The sequence below is a fragment of the Micropterus salmoides genome, unplaced genomic scaffold (genome assembly GCF_014851395.1).
Source record: "Micropterus salmoides isolate LMB-PRFRI ecotype aquatic unplaced genomic scaffold, ASM1485139v1 Ms_hic_scaffold_18, whole genome shotgun sequence".
NCBI lineage: Eukaryota > Metazoa > Chordata > Actinopteri > Centrarchiformes > Centrarchidae > Micropterus > Micropterus salmoides.
Window position 1 is genome coordinate 4,748,129 of NW_024040928.1, and position 14,626 is coordinate 4,762,754.

General features: G+C 41.0%; 1 protein-coding gene across 1 annotated transcript in view; it reads left to right on the plus strand.

Annotated features, from left to right (window-relative positions):
* Positions 1-14,626, plus strand: part of lrfn2b (leucine rich repeat and fibronectin type III domain containing 2b) — a 158,002-nt gene that overhangs the window by 76,568 nt on the left and 66,808 nt on the right. The window contains exon 4 of the mRNA XM_038727542.1: positions 11,581-11,680. The gene's annotated coding sequence lies outside the window, so the exon portion shown is untranslated. The remainder of the gene's footprint in view (positions 1-11,580; positions 11,681-14,626) is intronic.

Below are 14,626 nucleotides of genomic sequence, written 5' to 3' on the forward strand. Positions count from 1 at the left end.
CTGTATTTAGTTTTTTCTTACGCTGACCTGCCTTTCTACCTCACCTTTCAAATCTGCCCCTGCAAACAGAATGTTAGTATATGTTCCTGACTGTTGCTGTGAAACACAGTGAGAGACAGTCTCTTGTTTAATGTATGCATACTTATGCCATTGTTTTGTAAAAGCGTGCAAGTGAATCTGTTGGTGCTGTTTTATTCAGCAGCACATTGGTTTTGATCGTTTCGATAGGCTACGTCAACAACAACATTGTCTGCATACAGAGCAGACACATAAACGGAGAGAGTGACAGAAAGAGGCAGTAAGAGAAAGAGGTGTGGTTTGTTTGTTTAAGTGAATCATAATCATGTTTTTTTATTTATGGTGTTGCCCCTAAATCTACGAAATTCCAGACAGACCAACGTTGGATTATTTGGCAAAACCCTGGGTGATGTTTTTGCCAACATTTTTTAAATCAATTATTATAGTTGTGGATATCCACTCTTTGTAGTCACTACATTGTTAGTCTCGAGGACAGACTATGGTTATGGAAAAGAAATATCCAACATGATTTTTTTGTGACAGGACACAAAGTTTACAGACTACTACACCACCCTGACCTCCACACGCTGACTCACTGGTGTACTGGACCATCTGGCATACCGGGACAAATCCCAGTGGGCCGCCTCATCCATAAGGTTTTTATGGCTGTCCGGCCCTGTGTGTCTCTTAACTGTCCCTCTCTGTGTGATTCAGAGTGCACATGAGACTGTGCTGTGTGGATGTTCTGGGACTGGGCTCACTGGCCAATTTGTGCTTATGTTATGGGCTCTGTCGTAGCCTGCTCCTTTGCTACTTTTGCCGCTGTAAAGCGGACAGACTGTGACTAGGGCAGCACTTAGTGAGAAGCATGGCTTCAAGAAAAATGCTTCCATTAGTATCACAACTGCACCGGAATGGATCAGAATTTGATCCATAACATTTGGAAAGCCTACATGGGGACAATTATTTTATCCCCCTTCAAGTTAGCATAAGGCTAACCCGGAAGTTGGCCAGCTTGTCCAGCAGAAGGTGGTATGCTTTCTCTATGGGCAGTAAAATTCTGCAAATGAGGTGCACATCAGTGAGATGGATGGACAAGAAAATGTCAAATAGTAACAAGGGGCTGAAACAATTAATAAAATAGCAGGCATTTGAGGTACAGCCTGTTTGGGCATCAGCATCCTCAAGTGCAATGTAACGTAAACAAACGCTCATGTCAAGTTCTAAGGTGACATCTTCAAATTTCTTGTTGTGTCTGACCAATATCTGGATCCAATTTACACTGAGGAGCAGTCAAACCTCACATTTAAGGAACTTTAACCAGCAAATGTTTGATCTAATACATATTACTATAATTGTTGACAATTTACGCCAAACAAATAAGTTCATATCGATTTACAGACACCCACAAGTAATTTGTATTTCTCTAATATACACCGGACACTCCCATTTTAAGTCAAATGACACAGTGTGGAGGCCAAATGGCAGAGAATAGCTGGCAGTGTTGTTATATTGAAACACCCAGCTGATCCAGTGAGGTTGGTGGTCTGGGACATGACAGAGCAGAGGGCTGGAATGCAAAATGCTATTTATACCACTAATAAAACAGGAACGCCGGTTTTAATTTAGCTTCTATTTCTGCTATTTCTGCTGGCTTTCCAGGAGGGGAGTGTGTAATGTGGCTGCTTGGAAACAGATCATCAGGGATTGGCTTTTATTTAAGATTAATATTTAAGCAGTGGGCAGACCACTGCAAGCACACTTTGTTTCTTGGAAATTTGAGGGCTCTTTCTTAGGAAGTATGCATACTGACCCCAAAATGTCAGCTCCGGATTGTCTCCTCAGGCTGACATGGTGGGGACAAGCAGCACAAAACCAAACAGGAATGTCCCCTTGCAATGACAGGATCTACTGCGGAAAAGCACCTATTGTATAAGTCATTGCTAGAAATGCTTGGTATTGCCTCGAAAACACCTTATCTATGTTGTGTTAAATGAAGAGTGATTGTAGTGTGAGATAGGTTTCCTTGAGATGAGATTTTCTTGCTTCCAGTTTGGTTTTATTGCATTTTCTTTAGGAAATGAGGTTCTGAAATGTGAAAGCCACACTAGAACTGCAACAATTTTTTTTAACTGAGTCAGCTATTTATTGTACTGTATGAAACATCTTTTTAAAAATTTAATTCTTTCCAGCACAGAACTGTGTCTCTAAAATGACATATTTAGGACAGTAACAAACCCAAAGAAACAACTTGTTTTAAGGATAGTGTCAGCTTGATCTTTTGACATTTCGAGCACGCTGGGGTCTCATTTATAAACGGTGCAAAACAGGGCTGGAAACGTGCATGCACCACTTCCCAAGCAAAGGTTGTGATCTATAAAAAAAAACTTGACGGGAGAATGTGCGGTCCTCCACGCAAACTCTGAACCATGCGTACACACATAAACTGGAGAAATGAGAAACGGCGACTCACATGGCAGAAGGATGAAACGGTTTAAAATGAATATAGCCTACTATTGTAACTATCTATTGTGTAAAATAAATGGAAATATTACCTCTGAGCAGTGTTGGGCAGTAGCGTCGCTACAAGTAGCGCTGTTACTAGTTTAACTACATTTCTCAGTAGCTTAGTGGCAGCGTCGCTATTTTCTGAATCAAATAGCTTTTCAGTAACGAAGCTCTTTTATTGGCCGAGTAGCTTCCACACACGCTACATTTTCTCAAGCGTTACTGAAGGATCAGTAAGTGACGCCACCGCCACACACGGACCTGTATGTGCAGCCGGCAGAAGTGCTTCCTGTGATGGTGACATCACGTACTGATCCTTAGGCTGCGACTTTGCTGCAGGGGAATAAAGACACACGCGATAGAGTTCACTTTCTATTGTGATAGTTGTTGTAACACCTCTTGTGACAAGGATCAGGGTCCAGCCTGGACACCTCTTCCTCTAGTGAGAGGAAACTTTGATATGTAGTGGCAGAAACCTGTTTCCATGAGAGATCTCTCTCTCTCTCTTTCTCGCCCATTGCCATGAATGTTTAGGTTGTTTAGGTTGCAATGTTGCCAGAGCACTAATTCACATATAAACAATAAAAAATGTATAAGCAATTAATAATGTGATAATTAAGTTACTTTATACAAACAATAATGGTTCTCCGTTTGTTGCATGAGGAAATACATTTAGCTGCAATGATATGGCAGTAAGTAGGAGAGTTTGTGTGTGTCTGATTTAGCTCTCTCTGCACACACACACTGTTTGGAGCAGGTTTTTAGTCTTTCTTCTATTGCTACTGTGGAATGAAGTTGGTTCAATATAAACTAGGCCTATACTGTGTGTGTGTGTATATATATATGAGTTAACTAAGCTACTTTTGCCATGTTTCTGTCGCAACTCTCTTGCTACATTTCACTGGGGGGGTAGCTTCTGTGTAGTTAAGCTTCATTTAATGTAGCTAGTAGCTTAGCTCACTACATTTTCCAAGTAGCTTGCCTCTGAGTATTAAAGGCTTAAAGCCTTTCTGAATAAACAAACACCGTTTGATTTAGATTTTCCCACAAGTGTGGGGAAAAAAATCATTTAAGATCATTTGCTGCGCACAAAAAGAATCAGATTTAGGATCATAAAAACAAACGGAGATATCTGTTTCTGCAAAAGAACACCAAACACTCAAATATGCTGAACAGTTTAATGGGGAATCATATTAATAAATTGGCTATACTTGCATGCAGTGCAATTTATTCTCATAAATAAGGTGAACAGGAGGATAAATTCCAGTTAAATTGATGCTGTTTTTCAGTCGAGCAAATACGAGTGCATTTTATGTAGCCTATTGTTATCAGATGTTCGTTGCCTTATCGAGCCAAACGCTGTGCGCTAGCTTGTGGATGTGATGCGCTGCTTGTAAAAACACGTTATGGAAAATATAACACTATTTTATGAAAGAAATATTTCAGTGTGTGTCACATAAAACAAGTCATATTTCTTTTAACTCATCGGCAGCCTCATTAAGTGAGTGGACTGTTTGTGTAGCCTAAATAAATGTTTAAACACAAGCGGAATGCATTTGGTTTATTATTTTAACCGGGGAATCCAAATTAGTACCTGGGTCATGCCGTCTTGTGTGTGTGTGTGTGTGTGTCCCTCCAGCCAGTGACGTCACTACTCAGGAGGGAGGCCCCTTCCTGCAGATTGGTTATAAAGGGGTGGAGCCCCGGTGCCCCCTTTCCTCCGGTGAACAAGCGTGGCGTAAAAGTGTGTTTTTTCCCCACCAAACAACATGCTTCAGCTTTACCAAAAGGAACGTCAATGTCACATAGAGTAAAATTTTGTTTTGTGGCTTTTCAGTCGGAATTTTCCATCCTGTTCTTCATGCATTCAATACATATTCATATTAATGAGGGGCTTTATAGGCAACTATGGCAAGGAGCTCGCTCACATGTGCCACATTTCAAGTTGATTTATAAAGGGAACTTGCCTACAGCTCTGGTAAGTCTGAATATTTTTTGGCGTATACGCCATTTTTGGCTTTTGGGCGCATGTACACTTTTTGTGAGTATTCTTCGTACATGCAGTTTTATGTTTTGAAGTTGACACGGTAGGTTCTCGTTACATTACATTTAAACAACTGCTTCAAGACATTCTACATTTAGAAACAGTAAGAGATATGGGCCACGGAGCAGTCTGAATGATTTTTCAGTCTGAACAGATGTGTTTTCAGTCGGAACCACCGTTGCGGAACTTTGTTGAATACCCAATGGTTTCCTGTTTAGGCCTATAGTCCTACATAGCTATATTTATGCTGGCCCCTGCGGACAGACTGTGACTGGGCAGCACTTAATGGGAAGCATGTCTTGCTTTAAGAGGTGGCTTCAAGTAGAATGCTTCCATTAGTTTCCCATTAGTTGAAATATTATGCAAAGGAAATGAGCATATATCCAGACAGAGTGTAAATGTGAGGCGTGAGTCTGGAATGTGTATTAGAGCAGGCAATAATTCATGTTGGGAGAAAAACAAGAGCCTCTTACCTACTGCTGAATTTTTCATTGTTATGTGGCGCAATCAAGGACCAAATGTGGGGAGAGGAAATGAGATACAGAGGAAGTTGGCTTTTTTTTAAGATGGAGGAGAAGATGCTTAATCTTCCTCCTCAGAGTGTGCTGTTGTATGATGTTGTGCTGCTGAAAGAATAAATCAGAGAATGTAATAAGGGTATTCATTCTGTATATTAAGAAGGAACTACATCCAATAATTTATTTTAGCGTATTTAACTTCTGTTTACTCATCACTGAATAAAACTATGGAATGAGCAGGAAACCTCTGTATGAAGATAAGAAAAGTTACATTCTCAGAATAAAAGCAGATTGTCAAGGTGTGGCCAGTGACTTTTCAAGATCATAATCAAAATGGGATCAGAGTTTGAGCAGGAGAGTTGATCTTTGACTTACACCTACAGCTTTAATAATTTGTGGAAATTTCCATTCTTCCAAAACCATGAAGGTGCAGCTTTTAACCAATTTTAGCTAATTTAGCATTTAGCTAGTGTAGCTTAAAGAAATAGTTCAACAGTTTGAGAAATATTCTTTCTTGATTTCTTTCTGAGAGTGAGATGAGAAAATGGATATCAATCTGATGTCTGCGTGTTCAATATGAAGCTAGAGCTGGTATCTATTTGCTGAATCTGATTTTCACATGGATTTTGTTGCTTACTTTTTCTTACCTACTTTCTTCTGTGAGTGTTTTTAGAGTAAATACACCCTTTTATTTCTGCCAGCATAAAAAAATTCGGGTATATTTCAACCTGGTGTGTTTTGGGGATTAGGGGAAATTAGGGGATTAAGGGAAACGAGGAGTCATGCAAAGCAAAGTATGCCAGGGCAAGCTGCACGAGCCTCCTACAGCTTTCCAAATAAACATGATTTTTGCCTCTAAATCCGACTGAAAGTAAACACAAGCATCAGCAGCTTGGACCATCATGGCGCAGGGATCTACATCAGGGTCAACTTGCTAGCTCTTGGTCTCAGCTACTAATGTCATTTTGGATCATAGTGGGTCAAGGAAAATGTATAACCAGTTGCTAGTGTTAATTGCTGGGGGGTAACAGATATTACAGTCACTCACATAAAATAGCTTTTTATATATACATAATCATAAGCAGCCCCGCCCGCCTCCAATCAGTCGAGGCAGATGGCGGCCCACCCTGAGTCATGGTTCTTTACAAGGTTTCTACCTGCTAAAAGGCAGTTTTTCCATGCCTGTGTAACCACGTGCTTGCTTATGGTAGGAATTGTTGGGTCTTTGTTAATAATATTACAAAGAATACAGTCTAGACCTGCTCTTTGAAAAGTGTAATGAGATAACTTCTGTTATGAATTGGCGCTATATAAATTTAATTTAATTTAATTTAATTTAATCTAGATTTTCTAAGTCTGGCATCTGAAGCAAAAATGTTCCTCCTCAGTAAGCACAGGAGAGCAGTGAGTGCAACAACACCACCAGATTACCGAGGGATGATGTCTTTCTGCCTCGGCCTCTATGCTGCTTTTATCGTCTTCCATTTGATTTATCTCCTTGTCTGTGTGCTGTGCTTCAAATAAATACAGTAGCTCATGAAAGGGAAATCTGAAGGGATGTCTGGCGGTTTTCCTCGGAATAATTCACAGGTTAAGGTTTATGAGTTTCATCATTAGACAGTATAACCACAGTGAAAGAGAAGCCTCACACATGCAAGCAAATGCATGTGCACAGATATATGCAGGGTGGTATGGTCAGCTGTCAAGGTACCCAGAGGTAGATCCCCCATGGAGTTAGCCATATAAGTTATTTCTTGAGTCCTTGTTTCCCCGAATCTCTACATCGGAGGTAGTGAGTGAAATTTTTGCACAATCCACAGAGCCACACTAGTGGCATATATGGGAAAGAAGCCAGGTTTAAATATACCGTTATTTTAAGCAACTGTACAACACCCCACCACACACAACCTATATTGGGAGCTGAGCCCTTTGAAAATGCGTTATCTTATTTAACAAGACATATAACAGAAAACCTATTAAAGCTTTCCATCAAGCTCATTATCTTTCATCTCTTTTAATTGACTTATAAAAAGCCTTTGAATCTTTCATCTAGATAACCTAAAGCTAATGAGCTTTCCAGGTGTACCATGGTGTAATCATGAAAAGTAGGTTATTAAACATTTTGGTGCAGCAGTGATTTTCTGTCAGGATGGATTAGCTTCATTTCTGGGAGAAGCTCCCTCATATAAAGGCCTCCCACAGTGCAGAATGCATTAACACACACTCACACACGCAAGGAGGTGGACAGGAATGTCCGAATACTTTTGGCCCTTCATAAATAATGAGAGTCACCTAGGTCAGAGCTGTAAGGTTTGAAGATACTGAGGCTTTAAATGTGTGGTTATCATGCTTAAGTGTAGACAGCACTGGGCTCAGATCATACCCCACACAGGAACTGGTCTCAATTAGTGTTCAGTTGCTCTCATGCATGTTTATCACAAGTGTGGTTGGATCACAGCTGGCATGTACACGCTGTTTTAAGTGTCTTTTTCTAGTTTATTAAGAATAACTTATACTGCACCTTGGAGCTGTTTCCCATACTTTTCACTTTTAACCAGTGTCTCACATTCAGTATATCAGATTTTGGTCTTTCTATTTTGGAACTGACAGAAACTATAAAGAGGTGTGATCACTCAGCTGTTAAAAGTCAGATGAATATGTAGATGCAAGTATTATGAGACTGGTCTCTGACAGGTCGACTAGATGCTCCCATCCTATTTCCATTCTGTAAATGATTGTGGGATCAGGTTGCCATGTCTCGTCTCGCATCTCATCGGCTTTGCAGATATTGACACAAGGTCTGTATGTGGTCCTGTTCTGTTCTGCGCTGTTTGAATTCATCAAAGACGTAAAGCTGTTAAAATTTAAAAACCCCAGACACTGCTCTCTCTTCTGTTTCCCAAGCCGGAGTGCTGCGGGAGGAAAAACGATGAGAGCAGTAGACAGTAGACATCCATTGCTCAAATTCACATTCTGTGAACTCAAGTGGTACAAAGGTTGGGTTGGAAACAGATCAGACATCACAACTAACAACAACTGGAAAGGAAATACATTAGCTCTGTTGAGACTAAAGCTAGCATTGCCATTTACTCTGAAACGGAACATGTGCTAAATAGCTCAAATACAAAATGTGTAAATTAGCTGTAAATGTCAGCACAGCAAAAGCCACAAGTCATCATCATTTATCTTTGTCCCAACAGAGTTTCCATGGATATTAGTTACAGTGATGCTGGTGTTACAGGAACTGATTTCAGGAGGGTTTTCCTGCACTGGGGCTGGCTGATACTCTATTAATCATAGCTGGACAGAAAGCTATTTGAGCTGAACATCTAATTTCCACTTTCCTCAAGTGTGTAGAGTGTGTGGTGGGGCAGAGTGATGTATGTATAACTTTCTGTGTGTGTCTTTGTGTGTGTACTGTTACTTACATTTATTTAGCTGGCGCATTTATCTTTTCATCCAAAGTGACTTATAGTAAGTGCATTTAACCATGTGGGTACAATTCAAGAATTGCAAAAAATCAGGCAAATACACTAACTTCATCAAATATGTTCCGCGTCAAGTGCTACAGAATTTTGTAACTTAGAAGAAAGGGGGTCCGAGAGAAGAACCCCCAGACACAGATCCTCTCCAAGTTATCCTGTAAATTCGCTTTGAAAATCAAATTGTTCTCACTCAGATTGTCAGACTGCCACACAATGTATCCGGGTCCACAATAGAAAAGGACTTAAAAACAGGCAGAAACAAGACTCTTTACAGAACACTCCAATGCCAATGCTTTTACTTAATGCCACTCACAATAAGTAAATTCAACCATGTGGATATAACCCACCTGCGATGGACTGGCGACCTGTCCAGGGTGTACCCTGCCTTTCGCCTGATGTCAGCTGGGATTGGCTCCAGCCCCCCGCGACCCTGTACGCAGGATAAGCAGTTGACGATGGATGGATGGATGGATGGATGGATACAACCCACAAATTACAACAATCATGCAAGTATATCAAGTTCATCAAATATGCTGAACTGCTTCAAGTAATACATTTAGAAACAAAAGAGATAGAGAAAGTTTTATTATTGTTCAAGTTGCAATGTGAAGAGGAGTTTCAGGTCTGTGGCGGAAGATGTGTAGAGTTTGTTTTTTAAGGTGTCACTGGGGAGCTCGTATCATCATTGTGGATCCAGGACCGCAAACAGTTGCAAGTTTGTTGAGCGGTAGATAGGAGCCCTCATAGTGAGGGCTTAGCAAGCCAAGACACAGATTCTCTTTAAGTTATCACGTAAAAGGGTGTTGGCAGGTTAGAGGGTCAGGTGAAAACGCCCCTCACTCTTCTTCGATATGATCATTTTTGGCGATGAGGCCCGATTGACAGTGCTCTCCTTTGGCCTCCGGATGTTTGGTCAATGCTGTTACAGTGTAAAATTCAAGGCAAAGCTCAAGAGGCAGTATAAGCCCTCCCTATAGAGAATAGCTTACAGGACGACTCTGTTAAAGCTGCAATCCTGCATGTGTATGAATTTGTCCCAGAGGCGTATAGGCAAACGCTTAGACTTACCTATGTAGATGTTGCTAAAGACAAAGGAAGCTCATTTGACAAATGCTGTACTGCTTGCAAACGTTGAGGCCATCTTTAGGGATGTTTGATAGGAGAACATTAATGGATACTTGCTTGTGGTGTGTGTCAGTCACTGCTGAAGGTGTGTGTTGGCAAACTCAAATGGCTGTACTGAGATAATGACCAAACACTAGAGCTGCCCCCTAATAACTGCTGCCTTTAGCTAGTTTTGCTTAGTTAGCTGTCATATAATCTGACTGCACCTGGACTGGAAGCTTGAAGTGGTGTGAGAGTGTTAGTGTTTGTTCACACCGCTGGGATGAAGAGGTTTTCGGGCGCAGGGCAGCAACGGGGAATGCTGTCATTTGTTTTGCAGGAATTTGATCATAAACCAAAGTATTAATAAAAATGTTGGCCTGATGATGGCAGTAGATAAGTCAGGGGCTCACCAAACTTAAGCCAAAACACCCGATACACCCTATACATCTTTTCATTGAGGCAATTCATTCAGAACAACCCGGGGGGGTGGGCTTCAGCGGGAAAAGCTGCCGGGGAGTGGCGCCGGAATGAGCATGTTTTAAAATAAATGTACAAAATAGTGGGGTGGTGATGACGCAATGGATAAGACTATTCCTTTGGTGTGAGAGACCCGGGTTTAGTCCCCCACTGTGACCCATCCACCAATGTGTCCCTGAGCAAGACACTTAACCCTGCAACATCTGACATGTATAGCAATTCTAAGATAAAAGATAAAAGTGTCAGCTAAATGTAAATGTTCAGTCCCCTTGCTGGTTGTTCCGACACATTCAGAATCATTACCACTCGTCGCTAACAAGCAGCTCGCTTTTTGCCACTTGAAAAATTTATATTTTAAAGGCTCATTACTACGGTTTTGTATTTCTCTGTAATGGAGCACTGTGTTTATATTGTTACTTATAACACTCTTTCAGGTCTCTAACTTAAACCATTTTCTGATGCTGCAACAATGTATTTTTAAATTATTATTAAATTATTATCATAAGCGTGTGATGACTAGTCGATTAATGGCTTGAACTAAGGACTACTGGTCAACTAGGAAAATCTGTAGTCGGGGGCAGCCCTATAAAACACAATGTATGATTTTAATCTTTCAAATTGCATGTAATTGAAATACAGTTAAAAAGAAATGTTGCTGATACGCTGACTCACTGTCCTGCCACTGCAGTGCAGTGAAGAAAAGAGTTGATAAACATGCATGTCTGACTCCTACAGTGCATATACTGTAAACATATAGATATCAAAATTATTTATCTGCACACTGCATTGCCACACAGATATTTGTTGTCTGCACCTACGGTTTGTACAGAGCTCAGTGCTCTCTCTGACTAGAATACACTGCAGACTGACTTGCAGCTGAGAGATCTCATTTCCTTTGGTGAATTTAAACACTTGATGAAAGACTTGGAACTAGAAGCTATGAATTGTTGTCACTGCTTTTAAAATAACCAATTCATTTAAACCAATGTACAAATTGTACTTTTAAGTGGTCTTAAAGTTATACTGTTTATTTGTGTATCTTAAAAATCGTTGAGTGCCGGTGCGTCTGGTGTTCTCTGTAAGTGCTCTGTCAATATGCTGCTATTTTGCCCAGGTCCCTCCTGGTAAAGAGTTTTTAAATCTCAATGAGAACATCTGGTTAAATAAAAATAATAAAATAAAACAACAACAACAACAACTGTGTACGGCAATGAACTATTCCTTTAAAATTTGAAATTATCTTGGTTTACTTAAAAATGGTCAGCAGTTTTGTAAAGTAATATGGTGAAAACAGTTGTATGGTCCTTAAATTGTGTCTTTCTTCAGGGTGCTTGTTAGAGCCCGCATGCTTGACTGTAACTTTTGTTTTTGCGTGACAGAGCATGTCTGAGCTGAAAGTGTGCTGTCAATCTGTGTCCTCCAGGTCGGCTGTTTCTGTTGGTGTGGGAGTGAGAGGCGTGGAGGCTGTGATTAGCGGGCTGAGCCCATGAGTGAACCTATGGCAGAGAGACAGCACAGTGCAGGTAAGACCTGCCAGAAACACAGAAAGACAAACAATCTGTGCCCAACTGCAATACAACAAAACAGTTAACTGTACAAGGTCGTACCTGGGGAGAGAGCTTTCTGTTGCAGATTGTACTACAACATGACTTTTTCTCTAAAGCCTACCTAGCAGCCCTTAGAGTCTGTGATCCATTACACCCAACAATGCGAGTGGTAGATCCAACAAACAACACACAGATGATTATACTAATGATGTTCTTAGTAGAGCCAGACTGATACTGAGATCAGTATTTGACACCAGACTAAGTGTTCTCAACTATACTTACTCTGTGAGGCTGTACTTAGGAATAGTTGTGCTTTCAGCTAAATGTTAATGTAAGCAAGCTAACATGCTCACTGTGACAATGCTAACATGCTGATGTTTAAACAGGTATAATATTTACCATGTTCACCATCTTAGTTTAGCATGTTAGCATGCTAACATTTGTTAGCAGTACACACAAAGTACAGTTGAGACTGATGGGAAAGGTCATTTGTTTTCAGGTATTTGGTCATAAATCAAAGTATTAATAAAAATGTTGTTGCTGAAGTCAGGGGCTCACCAAACTTAATCCAATACACCCTGAGGGAAAAATGAACGTGTGTATCAAATTTAGTGCCAATCCATTCAATTTACTCCAGCCACCCGGGACCCAGCAGGAAATGCTCCCAGAATGAGCACCAAAACTGGAGCTGAGCGAGGGAGCAGTGGAACTGGGCTCAGCAGCCTCCCCCTAAATCATTTTATGTAACCCCCAAGATATATTTTTAAATAATTTAATGAATATCATACACCAGAGATGGAGACTCGAGTTTGAGACTCGGACTCGAGTCCAACTTAAGTCACACACACAGTGACTTCAGACTTGAATTGAGACTCGTCCTCAAAAGACTTCAGACTTGACTCGGTTTTCGAGGTGCAGGACTCGTGAACAATGTTTATTTTTAGGAAACGTCTGATAGGCATGCTGTTATTCCCCTTCCTGCGTTACCTATAACCTGCCTACGTAACACAACTACGTATCAGCTGCGCACAGCCACACAGGAGAGAGGACAACAAACACCCGCAGCTGCTGTGCCATTCATCATAAAATTTGGCTTTAAAACTTCATACAACAAGACCCAAACAAAAGAAGCGCTGAATGCAAAATAGGTTAGTAACGTAAAGTTAGTGAACGTGTTTAGCTCAGCATTGGCCATCTCAGAATCAGAATAAGCTTTAGAGAGGGTATGCGCATGATGTCACAGAACGTAGTTACGCTCACTGAGTGGCAAAAAGACGAGCAGCAGTGTTAGCTTGAATCAGCTAAAACACAAACAACACATCTAAAATGGGAAGGAACTGGACCGCTGGTTCTTTGGTAAGCAGTTAGGATCACTGTCGAGTCCGACTGCCTTTAATTTGAGCAAATAATCACTTGTTTTACTCCCAGTTTGCTAAACGCAGCCATGGTAACAGATGTTTTGCCACTCAGTCCAGCGTGTTCCGGAAGGGGAAGTGACATCAACACATACCCTCTATTGCTATGTGTACACATATGAGGAGTTTGACTCTGTACAATTGTACAATGCTCACGATGTGCTTACTATTACAATAATACAATGAGACAATAATAATCACACACAGGCTACAGTATAGAGAACACATATATACACACTATGAACAAAAACAGACAGAGACAATAGTGCAATGAGCAGAGTGCAATAGAGCTCTGAAATAGAGAATGATGAATAAATAGTAGTGGTAGCCAGTAAACAGGTGGCAGAGTTACTGGGTTATTGCACAGGAATAGTTCCTGACATTGTGAGTCAGAGTCAGCTGTTCATCAGAGTGATGGCTTGTGGGAAGAAACTGTTCTTGAGTCTGTTGGTTTTGGCGTACAGTGCTCTGTAGCGCCTACCAGAGGGGACCTACCAGGTTGTGTCCGGGGTGAGATGGATCTGCAGTGATGTTACCTGCCCGTTTCCTGACTCTGGAAATGTATAAGTCCTGAATGGAGGGCAGGTTGGCACCGATGATTTTTTCTGCAGTCCTGACTGTCCGTTGTAGTCTGCTCCTGTCCTTTTTGGTGGCAGATCCAAACCAGACAGTGATGGGGGTGCAGAGGACAGACTGGATGATGGCTGTGTAGACGTTAGCTTGCTTGTTGCTTTAGCTACGACCTATGGGATGTTAACTCCGACTGCGTTTGTTTGCTTGCCAAACTTGTGGTAGTCGATTAACATAATCATTTACGTCCCACTGGCTGCCATCACATTAATTAATATTATTATTATTATTATTTATTTAGTTATAACGTTACACTGGTTTGAGAGTCTGGGCTGTGTGTTGACTTACAGTAGTTAATAAGCTGTCATTAGTTGCATCGCAAATTACATGGTTGTGCTCTGTAAATGAAAAACAGGTTACAGTTACAGAATTCCTTATAGCTATGCAGTTTTATAAGCAGCCTGGATTGAACGCAGCAGGTGACACAACATTCATTATAACCACGAGTGACTTGAGACTTGACTTGGACTCTAGCTTAACGACTTGTGAGCATCTCTGGGGCGGCTGTGGCACAGGAGATAGAGCGGAAGGTCGGTGGTTCAATCCTCCAGGCTGCATGTCAAAGTATCATTGGGCAAGATAATGAACCCGGAATTGCCCCTGGTGGCTGTTCTACCAGTGTATAAATGTGTGAGAATGTTAGTTTCTGTTTGAGCACTTAGGCTCAGTGTGTGAATGCAGATGTAGTGTAAAAGCGCTTTGAGTGGTCGAAAAGACTAGAAAGGCGCTATACAAATACGGAGCTTTTACATTTTCAGCATCTTGCATTTATATTTACATATATGTGACGACTAGTTGACCAAAGACTACTAGTTGATTCTGAACATCTTTAGTTAGGGGCTGCTCTAGTGACTAGATGAAAATGCAGGGGCTCACT